The sequence below is a fragment of the Phyllostomus discolor genome, chromosome 1 (assembly GCF_004126475.2).
Source record: "Phyllostomus discolor isolate MPI-MPIP mPhyDis1 chromosome 1, mPhyDis1.pri.v3, whole genome shotgun sequence".
Taxonomy (NCBI): domain Eukaryota; kingdom Metazoa; phylum Chordata; class Mammalia; order Chiroptera; family Phyllostomidae; genus Phyllostomus; species Phyllostomus discolor.
In genome coordinates, this window is record NC_040903.2 from 130,126,793 (window position 1) to 130,140,524 (window position 13,732).

The 13,732-nt window shown below is 36.6% G+C and overlaps 1 non-coding gene across 1 annotated transcript; it reads left to right on the forward strand.

The window, feature by feature from the left end:
• Window positions 1-3,484: 3,484 nt before the first annotated feature.
• Window positions 3,485-3,646, forward strand: LOC114493754. Its single transcript, XR_003684352.1, has one exon. It is a non-coding gene; the product is annotated as a U1 spliceosomal RNA (small nuclear RNA).
• Window positions 3,647-13,732: the final 10,086 nt, after the last annotated feature.

Below are 13,732 nucleotides of genomic sequence, written 5' to 3' on the forward strand. Positions count from 1 at the left end.
TGTCCCAAACTCAAAATCGTGGGTGAGCCTTTAGGAACACACCTAATGGGAAACAGCCCTCAAACTCCAAGACGAGCAGGAAAGGGAAGCTCAGAGTCTCGTGGCAGTAAACATGCAAATTCTCTAAATCAGCCCCCTATGAGAAGCATGAGGATAGGCCTTATGTCTAAACTACTTTAGCCGAACATAAAATTTAGTATACTTCCTCGAGCCTGATAAACACTAGAATCATGATATGATGAAGTTCTTTCCTTCCATCCTTTAACAAAATGCACTCCATCAAATGCATAGTGACTGTCAATGATATGTCAGGCAGATGCCCAGCATCAGGGTAAGATGAATGACATAGGGTCTGCCACCACAGGGTTCATAATTTAGTGTACAAGACAGCTACATAAATAAACTACAAATATGTGTTGTCTGTTTTAAGAAAAGGAGGTACCCACCAATGATAGCAACAACTCCATCATCACATCATCACCATCATCATCATTATCACTACCACCATCACTACCCATGCTTTATGTTTATAAATAAAAATTATATCTAAAAAATAAAAATTATATATAAAAGTTACATTTGAAATGTAACTTTTCAGCTTTTCCAATACGTATAACACAGAGGTCTACATATGTGCTTGAAAATAGTGTGTACGCTATTTTATATGGCACTGAACACTCTCTCATGAAGCTTTTGACTAATGATATTTGTGGATAATAAGGTTATGACAACTGTTATATATTAGGTGACTAGTGCACCAGTTAAGACTCTAATTTCATGATGACAAATATCACGTACTCTAAACAATGCACCATTTCATAGAATATTTATCCTGACAAAGTAAAAAAGTATGACTATTCTTCATTACAAGCTTTGCCTATGAAATATTCATTATCTCTAGAGATTACATTTTTTAGCAACATTCAAATACTATAAATAATTTCCCTATAAGGAGTTTGATTCCACTTTGACTCAATAATTTTTTCAGAGTATAATTTTGGATATCTTGTTTTTTTACTTTTACTTCAAGTCAACCCTCTACCTCCCAACAGCAACCTGTGTTGTACCTCCGAGTGGTAGAATTTGATTAGGGATCCTATCAAGGCTTATTATTATCACTAAGGATTAGCTTGGAAACTTTTACAATGGAGTTAAATAATATTTCAACTCTCTCCATGTCAGCGTCGGTTATTGTGATCCTAACTACTATAGAAAATAGCATTTCTCAATTTGATCAGGGAAGAGAGAATGAAACCAGAGGCAGATTAAAAGTCACATAAGCAGATTTAGAGCATCATAAGTGGCTGGTGAGGCAGTTAGCATTTATCAAATAGGAAGCAGATGCCAGGCTCTGTAAGCAGGTATGTATGTAATACATACGTTTTTAAAAATTGTGTGGCTAGAATTTTTGTCTACATTTTAATAGAAGATAAAAATTAAATCTCAGAGTATCACAAACTTATAAAATGGTCAATACAGGATTCAAACCCTATGAGAATATTGAAGGAATGGCAAGTTTAGAATTAAGGGACATGGGATGTGACAGCATTCGAGGTCTGGATTCAAATGTGGAGAATACAACCTAAAAGTAAGAGATCATTCAAGTAGATAGAAGCTGCAAACAGAAGGCACATGATTGCCACAGACCTTTATATAACTCTCTGACTCTTCTTTAAAATAGCATTTATGAAATGGTAAATTAAAGGAGTCAGAAGTAAAGATAAGAAGCAACAGGGATAGTTCAATGTTCTAATGGGAGATTAGCCTTACATAATGTAGAAGTCATTTATTGGGAAAGAAGCTGACATTAGTTGAGCACTATTATGAAAACACCTATGGATGGCTTGCATTAATGCCTTAGTGAGAAAACAAAGTGGACATTCCAGATATGTAAGGGATGATCATGCCCACCAAGATCTCATAGAACTGGTGTGACCTTGATACACTGGGTTAGAAACAAAAGTTGGATTCTTTATTAATAAGCTACATTCCAAACTTACCAATGACCTCAAGCAAATCATTCAAATATCGAAATATTGTATCCTTTTCTGTAAAACAGAATTATTTCTTTCTGTCACTGATTTATCACTGAGAAGTTGACTTTTAAAAAATCACTAATTTACAGCCCTGGCTGGCGTAGCTCAGTGGATTGAGCGCGGACTGGGAACCAAAGTGTCCCAGGTTTGATTCCCAGCCAGGGTACATTCCTGGGTTGCAGGCCATAACCCCCAGCAACCGCACATTGATGTCTCTCTCTCTCTCTCTCTCTCTCTCTCTCTCTCTCTCTCTCTCTCTCTCTCCCTTCCCTCTCTAAAAATAAATAAATAAAATCTTTTAAAAAATCACTAATTTACAATGTATTAATATGGGAGGAAATTTTGAGCGTAAGATTTTGGATCATATCAATGACTAGTAAAAATATATTGTGAATCTTAATCTTATATTTCAGGTTGGCTAGACTATGGAAAATAGTTGCATAATCAAACACTAGTCTAGATATTGCTGTAAAACTATTTTTAGATGTGATTAACATTTACAATAAATTGCTTTAAGAAAAGCAGATTATTCTCCATGATGTGTTGAAAGCCTTCAGAGCAAAGACTGAGGTTTCCTAAGGAAGAAGGAATTCTGCTTCCAGACTGTCAGAGTTTCAGCCTTTGGACTCAAGGCTACATCAACTTTTACTTCTATTTCCGGCCTACCAGCTTGCCCTGAGGATTTGAGATTTGGCAGGAATCACAATCATATGAGCCAATTCCTTAAGTCTCTCTCTCATAATAATTAATATTATATATAAATCTATATATATATGTAATGGAATATATATGACATTACCTTTCATATTTTGAGATCTCTGCAGATATTTTTAACACACAATACTTTAAAAATATTAATGTATATTACCCCTGATTTTCTTAAATGCTATACTTACAATGTTTATTTGTCCTAGTGACTAACAATTGTTACAAATATACCCAGTTGAAAAGAAGGTAATGAAAATACATAGATCAATTAAGCATCAATATTTGTGCCTCTATGAATTAATCAAGTGTTTAAATTCACAGAAGCTCATTGAAATAACAAATACTCTATCAATTGGAGGGAGAAGATTTAACCATGTATTATAAGATAATATGTAAATAATAAACTTTCTTTTTGGCAAGTAAAATATTCCATAAGGTTTTGAAATTTTCATTTTGTATTGTATAATGCTTCATATCTAGCTAAAGATTTATATTCCTGATGTCTCAAATGTACAAGCAAGCCTTTTCTTCAATCAAATATTGGCAACAACTTGATAAACTTTCCTTCTATCTCACCTCTTTTTTGATTTGACATATGAAGAAAAAATATCTTTTTACTTGATTTAAACAAGAATTTATTTTTTTCTTTATAATTGAAAAATTGAAATGAGTTTTATTTGAGCTCATAATATTCATTAATTCACACATTTATTCATTTACTCATTTTAAAACTTAATATTATACCTACCTGGCCGGAGAAATACCATGATCATGAAGGTGGTTTTCTCAGGGCGAGGCTTATCTATTGCACTCCGGATGTGCTGACCCCTGCGATTTCCCCAAATGTGGGAAACTCGACTGCATAATCTGTGGTAGTGGGGGACTGCATTTGCACTCTTCCCTGGCAAAAAAATAAACCAAAGCTTAATATTAAACATCTACCTGTAAGAATTGGATCTGAAGGATATTAAACCCTCACCAACAGTGAGACCCAAAGTTCTAAGCCGTAGTCACTGCCCTGCAGATGCTTATCATCTCTTTGAGGAGACATGCCATTGTGCACTCCAATGACTAAGAGAGCTGCTAAGTCATGATAAGAAGTAGTATTACTGAGTTCTACAGTAATTCAGAGGGGATATTAACATGTATTTGTTGTGAAAAAAAAGACAAGTATTCCTGACAGCCAGGAGCTTACTGGTACTATCAGTTGGACAGCTTTGGAAGTTAAACTCAAAGAAGGTGAGGAATTGTGCTACTCAGCTTCAGTACATGCCGTGAAGGCAGACACAGGAATGAGAGTATGTATCATCAGCAGTGCGGAAAAGACAAACCGTACACTATGGACTTCAACAGGGCTCACAGGCTTATTGGAAAAGGCAGTAAATTTCTGAACAACAGAAGGGAGAGTTTTGGAAAAGGTAAAACTTCTGCTCTCCAGTCTGGAGGCTTCCCACAGAAAGCATCCCAGGTCACAGGAGTGCCACAGGTAGAAGCCCAAGTTGGACAAGAGCTTCTGAGACTGCTGAGAGCCCTAAACAGAAGTGCCAGAAGCAAGTAATGTTCATTAATTTACCAGTGATGAGGAAAGTGATGTTTGGATTGCTTGGGAACCAGCTTGTGAGTGAATAGGAAGGAGATGAATGACCAGAGGTGGGTGAGGGGAGAACAATGAGAAGAGAAGCATGTAGGCAGCAGCTGTCCAAATAAACAGCTGGGGTGGTTAATTTCATGCTTCAATTTGACTTTGCCAGGCGCCCAGGTTAAACCTTATCTCTGGGTGTGTCTGTGAGAGTGTACTCAGATGAGGTTATAATTTGGATTGGTGGATTCACTGAAGCAGATTGTCTTCCTCAATGTGGGTAGGTATCATCTAATTCACTGCCGGCCTGAGGAGAACAAAAGGCAGGGGTAGGGAGGATTTGCTCCCTTCACGTCTGGCTCTTTGAACTGGGATAGTGGCCTTCTCTTGCTGTCAGACTGAGATTTACACCATCAGCTCCCCTGGTTATAACTGGTGTATATGTTGAGTATATATATTGGTGTTGCATGTATCAACAGTTCACTCATTTTTATTGTTGAATAATATTCCCATGGTATGGATGTGCCATGGTTTGTTTAACCATTCATTCATTCATTGAAGAATACCTGAGTTGTTTCCACTTTGGGGCTAGTATGAATAAAACTGCTATAAACATTCATATATAGCTTTTTGTATAAACCTGTGTCATCATTTCTCTGGGATAAATGCTTAGGAGTACAATTTCTGGGTTGTAAGATAGTTGTATATTTAGCTTTCCAAGAAACCGCTTAACTGTTTTTCCACAATGATTGTACCATTTTATATACCCAGCAACATATATGAGTGATCCAGTTTCTCTGGATCCTCACCAGCATTTGGTGTTATAGCTGGATGGCATGGATGGAACAGCTGGGATCAACTGGACATCAGGTTTCTCTCCCTACATGGCTCTCTGTGGGAGTAGCTTGGACCTCCTCAAGCTTCTGGTTGTCTCAGAGTTATCAGACTTCTTTTATGGAAGCTGGTAGGTTTCAAAGTGCCTGGGCAGAAGCTGCAAGCCTTCTTATGACCTGTTCTTGTCCCAGAATACCACTTCTGCCGCATTCCTTTGGTTAAACAAGTCACTAAGGCCAGGCTAGATCCAAAGGGAAAGGAATTAGATTCCACCTTTCAATGGAAGGAGGAGCAAATAATTTTTGGCCATTTTCAATTGACCACATTTTTCATATATTACTTAGCATCCTTACTTAACCGAAGCTGTCTGAGCCTTGTACAATCAGTTTACTGCTATTTCTCCAATCCTATCACCTATTAATCTCCTCCTTGTTATTCTCCTCTCTGTTCCTCAAATATACCATTTATGTCCTGATCTAGCATCTTTTCATTTGCTATTTCCTCTGCTTGGAATTCATTGCCCCCAGATAATTGGATAGCTCACTCTGCTTCATTCAAGGTTTGCATACATACTGTCATCTTTAGAGAGGTCGTCCTTGACCACTTTTGTCACACTCCATTCCTTTACTCACTTTCATTTTTCTCCATTGCACTTATATATCATGTTATACTTGCTTTTCTGTATATTTTATGTTCACTCCCTGGAGTATAAGTTCCAAGAGCAGGAATAATTTTTTTTTTTACTTCTGTAACCCAAAAGCCTAGAAGAGTGTCTGATACTTATTAGGTGCTCAAAAATAAATGAGTAACTCTTAAGACCATCTGCTAACATGATTAATGAAATCCTGCCTTTATAAGGGCATATACTGAGCTATCTTGCACTTATTACATATTTTTGTGTGTGTTTAAGACTATTAAGGAAGTAAAATCTTCTTTCTCAAGAAGCTAATTGGAGCTGACACAAATTCAGACTGGTCCCAACCGACACAGCACGTGTTCAGATTCTTTACCTCGTTCATTTTGGGGATGCAAAATGCAGAATGATTAAGACAAACACAAAAGACTAAAAGTCAATATATTTTAGAAGGCTTAGATGTCCTAAGGCTTGATTGCACATAATATTAACCAAGAAAAATATTTTACATGGCAGGAAAATCAGTAACAATATGAGCCATTCATACAGAAGGTACAGCTATAAGAAGCAAGCTAGGTGATTACTACATTAAAGAGTTCTTCAGAATATGATTCCCAAATATAATTAGGGTGCTGAATTGTAGAATGATCTATAATTGTAACTCATCTTATTGGATACTATTATTGCCTTTTAAATGACCACTCACATGGGCTAGAAATTATTTTTTGCAAGATCTGTAGTAAAGAAGTTTGATTCACTTATATTCATCATTTACTTCTTTGTAAGGGTTTTCTACATTACAAAACCACTACCAAAAGAGTTATTGGGTAATAATTATTTAGGTCTTACATGTAACCCTGTATTAATATTGAGAAGACAATATTCTGTTTTTACCTAGCTGGGAAAAACCTTCTAAAATTAATCTGAATGATATATTTAGCCCACATAGGGACTGGCTAGTCAGGGAATTATTTATATAAATTCTTTGTTCTCTAGCCTGAAGAAAGAAACAAAAGTGACTATCTGTGTATTGTATTATATTACACTAGGGAAAGAAGTCTACCAAAATATATAGGCTATTAAAGTCTGGGCTTACTCGCAATTGATGGTTTCTAATGTTGATAGTATTAATAAAACAGATATGCCCGAGTCACTGTACCACACTTGGTATAAAATCTAAAAGCTTTCCACCAACAAATCTGCAAAATATAGTCTTTGAATCTTTGGATCACTTGCCTCAGAATTAGCTGGAGTGGTTACTTAAAATGCCTCAACTCAGATACACTGAAGCGTGGTCTCTTCGGAGGTGTGACCCATGCATTTACATTTTGATCACCCCCACCCCCACCAAGCAATTAATTATGCACAGTGAAAACCACTTTCAATGCTGTACTTTAAAAACCATGATGGTATGCCAGTGTAGCAGAGATGGGAAGTTGTGTTCAAAAGAGGAGAGAGTAAATATGAGCTAAAAAGTCATTGACATTATTATCATTTCCTCTTTTCTCATGAAAATCTTTGACTATGTCCCTGCCCTGAGACCTAACAAGAGACAGGATGGGGGTCACAGAAGTAGAGAGAAGAAATGCTACAATTTATGGATCTCTGATGCCTGGTAGGGCAATGCCTTCTGCCAGGCTGCAAATCTACTCCGGTGGAGAGGACAGCATAATATGGTGATTACACATCTTTATAGTCACAAAAAACTTGAATTCAAATCCTGTTTGTCACTTTAACTTCCTCTTTTGCACTTTCTAACCCATTTTCCATCTAGAAGCCAGATTTATCCTGTTTAAATATAAATAGTATAATGTCACTAGTTCTACTTACACAATCTTAATGTTTTCTCATTTCTCTTAAAATAAATGCCAAACTCTTTTCTGCTGCATGATCTGGTTCCTGTTTACTTCTTCAATCCCATTCAAATCTTTTTCTTCCATAGTTCACTATCTCCAACTCAAACTAAACTATATTTTATTCCTACAAAATACCAAGCTCTTTCTTCCCCTAGAAACTTTACACAATGTACTTCATCTGTCAGAAAAGTTCTCCCCTGGTTCTTTGTTTCAATTGTGACGTCCCAGACTAAACATTGTCTTAGACAAGCCTTTGCTTGTCACACTATATTTCCTCCCTGAGAAAATATATTTTTATATTGTAGCATAATGCAATATAAAGTGATGAACTCTGGCACCAGGATGCCTGAACTTAGAACATACTAAATTCTAACAAAATATTACTATTATTGCTATTATTGCCAATGTTTCATAATATATCCTCAATTTGTATTTACATGCTAATTGTATTTACTGGTTTACTGTTTATCTTTTAGTGTAAGTTTCTTTAACTATAATAAGTTCCTTTAGCATACATCCCAGGTCTGGCTTGCTCACCACTGTAAACCCTGTTCCTGGCCAAAGGCTTGTTGGAGGCTCTTGAAATACGTATTTGTTAAAGGAAGAAAAAAATAAATGGAGAAGAGATTTAAATGGTAGCTTTTGTCAGTTTCCATATTATGTTATATTTAATTGGACTTTAACTTCTACCTATACCTACATGGGCTCCTTAAAGAAAGGGATAGTTAATCATCAGAGACTCCCAAGACATTAAGCACTTAATTGGTGTCCATTGAGTTGAATTACTCAAAGAATAATGAAAGCAAGAGGATCACAGCCAGCAAAATGAAAGGGTTATTCCTTTTCCCCACAAGTAAAGCATAATCACATTGTGCTATAAATAAAATCAGACAACAAGAAAGCTGAGGAGGTAAAGGGGGCATGCAGAGGAATAGATAGCAGTAAATTCTCCAGTATTTTAAGCCAGAAAAAGCTCAACAGCAGGTAAGTCTGAATACAGGTTACAGACAAGTACATTTTGCTAGGTCATGTTACAATGCGAATGATGTAATTCTTTATCATCAGGAAATTTGGATAATATTAGTAAGACCTGTATTACCAGAAGGTTTAAAACAACAAGAATAGGTTATCGTTGCTAACCTGTTTGTACTACTATTTTTTGCTTTTAATTAAATTATCATCAGTTAAATGATGAGATCAAAGCTTTCTAGCTTTCTATTCCTTAATTCCTATATTAAATGTTTGTTGATCAGGTTCTTTGCACTTTCTGAATGCTTATTCATCCATCACTCTGGTTTCACTGCTACTAACCCAGTCTGCTCCTCCTTAGCTTCTCTTAGGCTCTTGTAATGTGTTTATTTTCCCTCAGTGTTGCCAGTCTCCCCATACTCTTTAATCTTTAGAGTCCTCTTCTAATCGATCCCCTCACATTACCACTAGTTGCCACACAATTGATTTTGGCACTTCCTTGTTCACAGTCCTTGGTAACTACTCATTACCCATCGATAAATGCAAACAGTATAACATATTATTAGTTCAAACCAAACTTTCTTAGTCTATTCCCCATCACAGCCTGCCACAGCCTACTCACCCTCAGCCCTAACACTGACTACTTGGTTTAGTCAGTGCTTTATGCTTTCGTGCTTTGTATTTTTAGTTATTTTCTTTTGGCCTGCAATTTTTGTCTTCCCAAAGTCTGGTTGTCAAAATCTTACTTTTCACTGTAGCTTAGCCAGATTACTTTAGTCAAAATAAATCTTCCCTTTCCATGTTTCTGTAATAGCTACAGCCCTCACAATCTACCACCTAATACAGGTAGTTTTGTACAGATCCCATACTTGATTGTAAGCCAGGCAGGAACCATATCTTATTTTGCTTGGAATAATTCACAGTGCTGAGTAAAGTGCTCTGCCCATAAATATCAATCTATTGGGCAACAAGTTCCACTTAAGCTCTACTAATTCAGTTCAATGTAATCATCTGAATACCACTTTCAGAGTCCACATTCTGAAAGTTATAAAATATTGAGTCATATATACTATAATTTCAAAGTTGATAGAATATTTTCCTCATGATTCAGAAGATGATATCATTGAAACAGAATAGTGTCTTTGGAATGGAACAATGAGTGTTTTAGTATTTTATTTACTCAACCAACTTTTATTGTATACCTACTACATGCTAGGGACAGGAGATGCAATGGAAGACACAAATGAAAACTGTCTCTGCCTCAGAAGTCTGTAGTCTGAAAAGAGGGAAAGGGATTAGCCAAATAATCACATAATTAAATTAAATAATCCTCTATGTAAATGTACAAATATGGTTTAAGTGTTACAAACTGAGGCACTTGGTATTATGAGTAGATCCAGCCAGAGCAGGGAGTGGGGTTTTTGTCCTGGAGGTGATAACTGTGGGGTTGAGCTGACATCTGAAGGTGGAAAGAAGTAGGCTCATCAAAAGATAAGTCAGAGGGGAGAGTGTATGCAAAGGTCTAAACAGAAGAGGGTCCTCAAGGAAACAAGAGGAGACAAGCCTTGAGAGAAATAGGGTACTGAGAAACCTAGGTGTGGGGGGAGGGACCCAGTCTTGGAGGGCCCTGAGACCTTGTTAAGAATTTTCCCTTTATCCTAAGGACAAGCAAACCTCAAGAATGGTTTAGGGAGAAAAGGGGTAATGTAGGGTGGAAAAGGTGAGGATATTCTGGTTTGCATTTCAGGAAAGGTTTTTCAAAGTTCCATTATTAGATATTTGATTTTCAAAATTGGAGCTGATTCTGACTTGAGATCTACCTTACATGTTTATATTCATGCCAGAAAAGTAATTTTACCCTAATAAAGCCTTTAAAATAGTCTCTTTTTTTTTAGTGGACCTCAAATTCTTAATTCGGTCTTCACAACCTTCTCTAATCTGGCTCAGCTCCATCAAGGCCCATTCTTTTTCTCATCACCTCAAACTTTCTATCCCATGTGGGCAGGCCTCACGAATGTTTCTCATGACCTTCATCTCTGCACATAAAATTCAGACTCCCTGTGTCTACTCACCATCCAAGGCCTACATATGTTGTAGGTCTAGCTTGTTCTTATTTGCACATGTGCCAGTTTTCTTTACCTCTATCAACTCCTGTTACTAATGACAAAAATAAAGCATGGCTCACAGAATTTTACACATTGCTATTTTATTCTTTCAGTGGCATACCTGTCTTCCCAAAGTGCCTATTGTCTCCTCAAAGGACAGACTGAATCACGGACTTCCTTTAACTCCCTTGCAGTTGTTCGTGTACTTCGATGAAAACAATAGGTATTTAAGACATGCTTCTTGATTGAATGTTTAGTTCTACTGGTGCTAAAAGATGGTTGGGGAGCACTTGAAAGTAAATATGTAAAAGATTTAAGGGAGATAGAGTATATGCTTTTAGAGGTTAAAATGGGACAAAGCATAAGTGTGACAGTAGAATGAAGAAATCATAAAATGTCCTGGCCAGGTGGCTCCGTTGTTTGAAGTGTCTCAGGTACACCAAAAGACCACAGGTTTGAGTCTCCATCAGGGCATATACAGTATTTTTCAGACTATAAGACACACTCCCCCAAAATTTGGGAGGAAATGGAGGTACGTCTTATAGTCCAAATGTAGCTTACCTGGCTAGTAAAGGTAGTTTACATTGGTGAAATATTGTTATTTATGTCATTAAATATTTTACCACATTTTGTGCTTCAAAAATTTTTTTCCTATTTTCCTCCTCTAAAATCCTACGTAAGTCTTATAGTCTGGTGTGTCTTATAGTCCTAAAAATATGGTACCCAGTCAGGGTGCTTACTGGGGAGGCAACCAATCAGTGATCTTCTTTCACATCACTCTTTCTCTTTCTCTCACTCTTGTTGTTCCTCTCTCTATAATTAATCAACATATTATCAAGTAAGGATTTAAAAAAAAGAAACCAAAAAAAATGTTTTAGGTAAGTAAATGTAACATAAATTTCATGCATATTTTATTTTTTTTATTTTAAAATGAGTTCATACTTAAAAGTTGCAAAAATAAAAAATGTGAGGAATAGCCATGTACCATTCACTCAGTTTCTCTTTGAGATTTTATCAATATTCAGTTTCCCCTCAAATAATCAACCTACTAATTTTAGCATCCATCTGCAGACCTTGCCTGGAACAATTATGTTTGCCTAACGATGATTTTCAATTTTTCTTATTCCTTCTATATTCATTAATTAGAATTGTTCTGTGAAGAGATTTCTCACTCTTCCACTTTTTCCTCACTGCTAAAGAAAGAAGCTACAATTGATGAGAACAATTAATCCTAAAAATCTGTAGTCTGCTATTCCATAAGGCAGATGAACTTATTTGATTTTACATTCTTAGAGATCCTCTACTACTAAAATCAGCACTCAGTCATGGTCACAGTGAAGACTCTCAGGTGACAGGACAAGGTCTCATAACTTGTTTTGTGGGTGACAAGCATGCTGTGGGCCCTCAGGGCTTAATCAGTGCTCACAGATGATATCTGACAAGGAAGCACTGCACTTGAAATATAACTTAAACAGCAGAGAAGTGTTTCAATTATATGTAACATTTGAGTGACCTTTCTCAGATATAATCACTTAGAGAGGCAAATGACATAATTTTCCTCGTGCTGCTTTACTAATAATGGGCTTACTTGTGAAAATATGCTTTGATCTTCTGCTCAAATTTGGTATTTATACCCTATTTGTGTTTGTTGAATTATAAAATCAATGAGTAGGTCAAATATTTGATTTATATATAAAGTGATGCCTAGTGTTATGCATTTGCATTTTCTATATACTTTTACTTGCACCATTGCCAAGCAACCACGCAGGAGGCAGAAAGCTATTGCTGTCCTTATTTTAGATGAGAAATTAGATATAGTAATTAACTGACTTGCCTGAATTTAGGCTCCTTGTATTCTTCCTCTGGGCCATTGTGTGAACTCTTCATTATTTTTATTCTCTAACTCATTGATTCAATAATTTTAATGGCCAGCCTACCAAGCAGCTTAATGTGCACTCAAGCCTTTGCACCTATAATAAGACTGTGCTTTACCACTGACCCAAGTCATGAAGAGGGTTAAGCTGGTTTTATTTAACACCATCAAATGCTAGGAATCCAGATCCCCAGCCTCCTCTGGGTTCTGCAAGTGTCCTGTGTCATTGCAGAAAGTGAGAGGCATACTTACACAGACACTGGCATCACCCTGCCCAGGTTCTCTGAGGATCTGGCCCCTCTTGAGGGATCTTCTCACCAGGAATCCATAAGGGCATTGTTAGCTTGGGCTGGATGTGCGGGGTCTGATGTGGAGTGGACAACTGGCCATCAGTCAATGCTGACCTTGCTATGTCCTCACTCCCAGTCACCCCAGACTCACTCCTCTCCTTCATCATGTCCCCTCTGACAGGAGGAATAGAGTAGGAGACATTCATCTCTTATTCTGAGAGGCTTATTACAAATATTTTGATTTACCATAAACCCTTTCCAGCACCTGAGAAAACAAGTTTTGAAACTCAAAGTTAGACAAAGACTCCTACGTTTCTTTGACTTTGCCCAATTTTTGCTGTCATTTTTTTTAACCTGAGGAAATGAGAACAGAAAGATCTAGCTGACCAAAAAGAGAAAAGGATCAAAACTTGAAGATAAAAATAGGGATGGAGTGGGTGGGACATTTGTTACTATTTCATAAACATTAGCTCTTCAAACCCCAGTAACTATCGGCTTCCTAATGACAAGCCAGGAGAGACGACATGATAGAATGGATTTCTTGTTGTGTTTGACCACATTGAAAGAAATTGTACAACTCTGAAGGAAAGATTTAGGAATGAGATAATGATATGCGTATAAAAAACTGAACAAACAATATATAAGGTGATTAGTAACTATAGGAATACAAAAGTTGTATAAGGCATGCTGTTTCATTATAATGTGCTAGGTAGTTCAGCCAATGTAAACCTGAATATTAATGAAGCCAAAAGTTGTGCTATATACATAAAGTGACAGGATGAGGGTTACACAGGGTAGGACAAAAGTAGGTTTACAATTGTAAGTAAACAAAATACAGAGTTTATTCT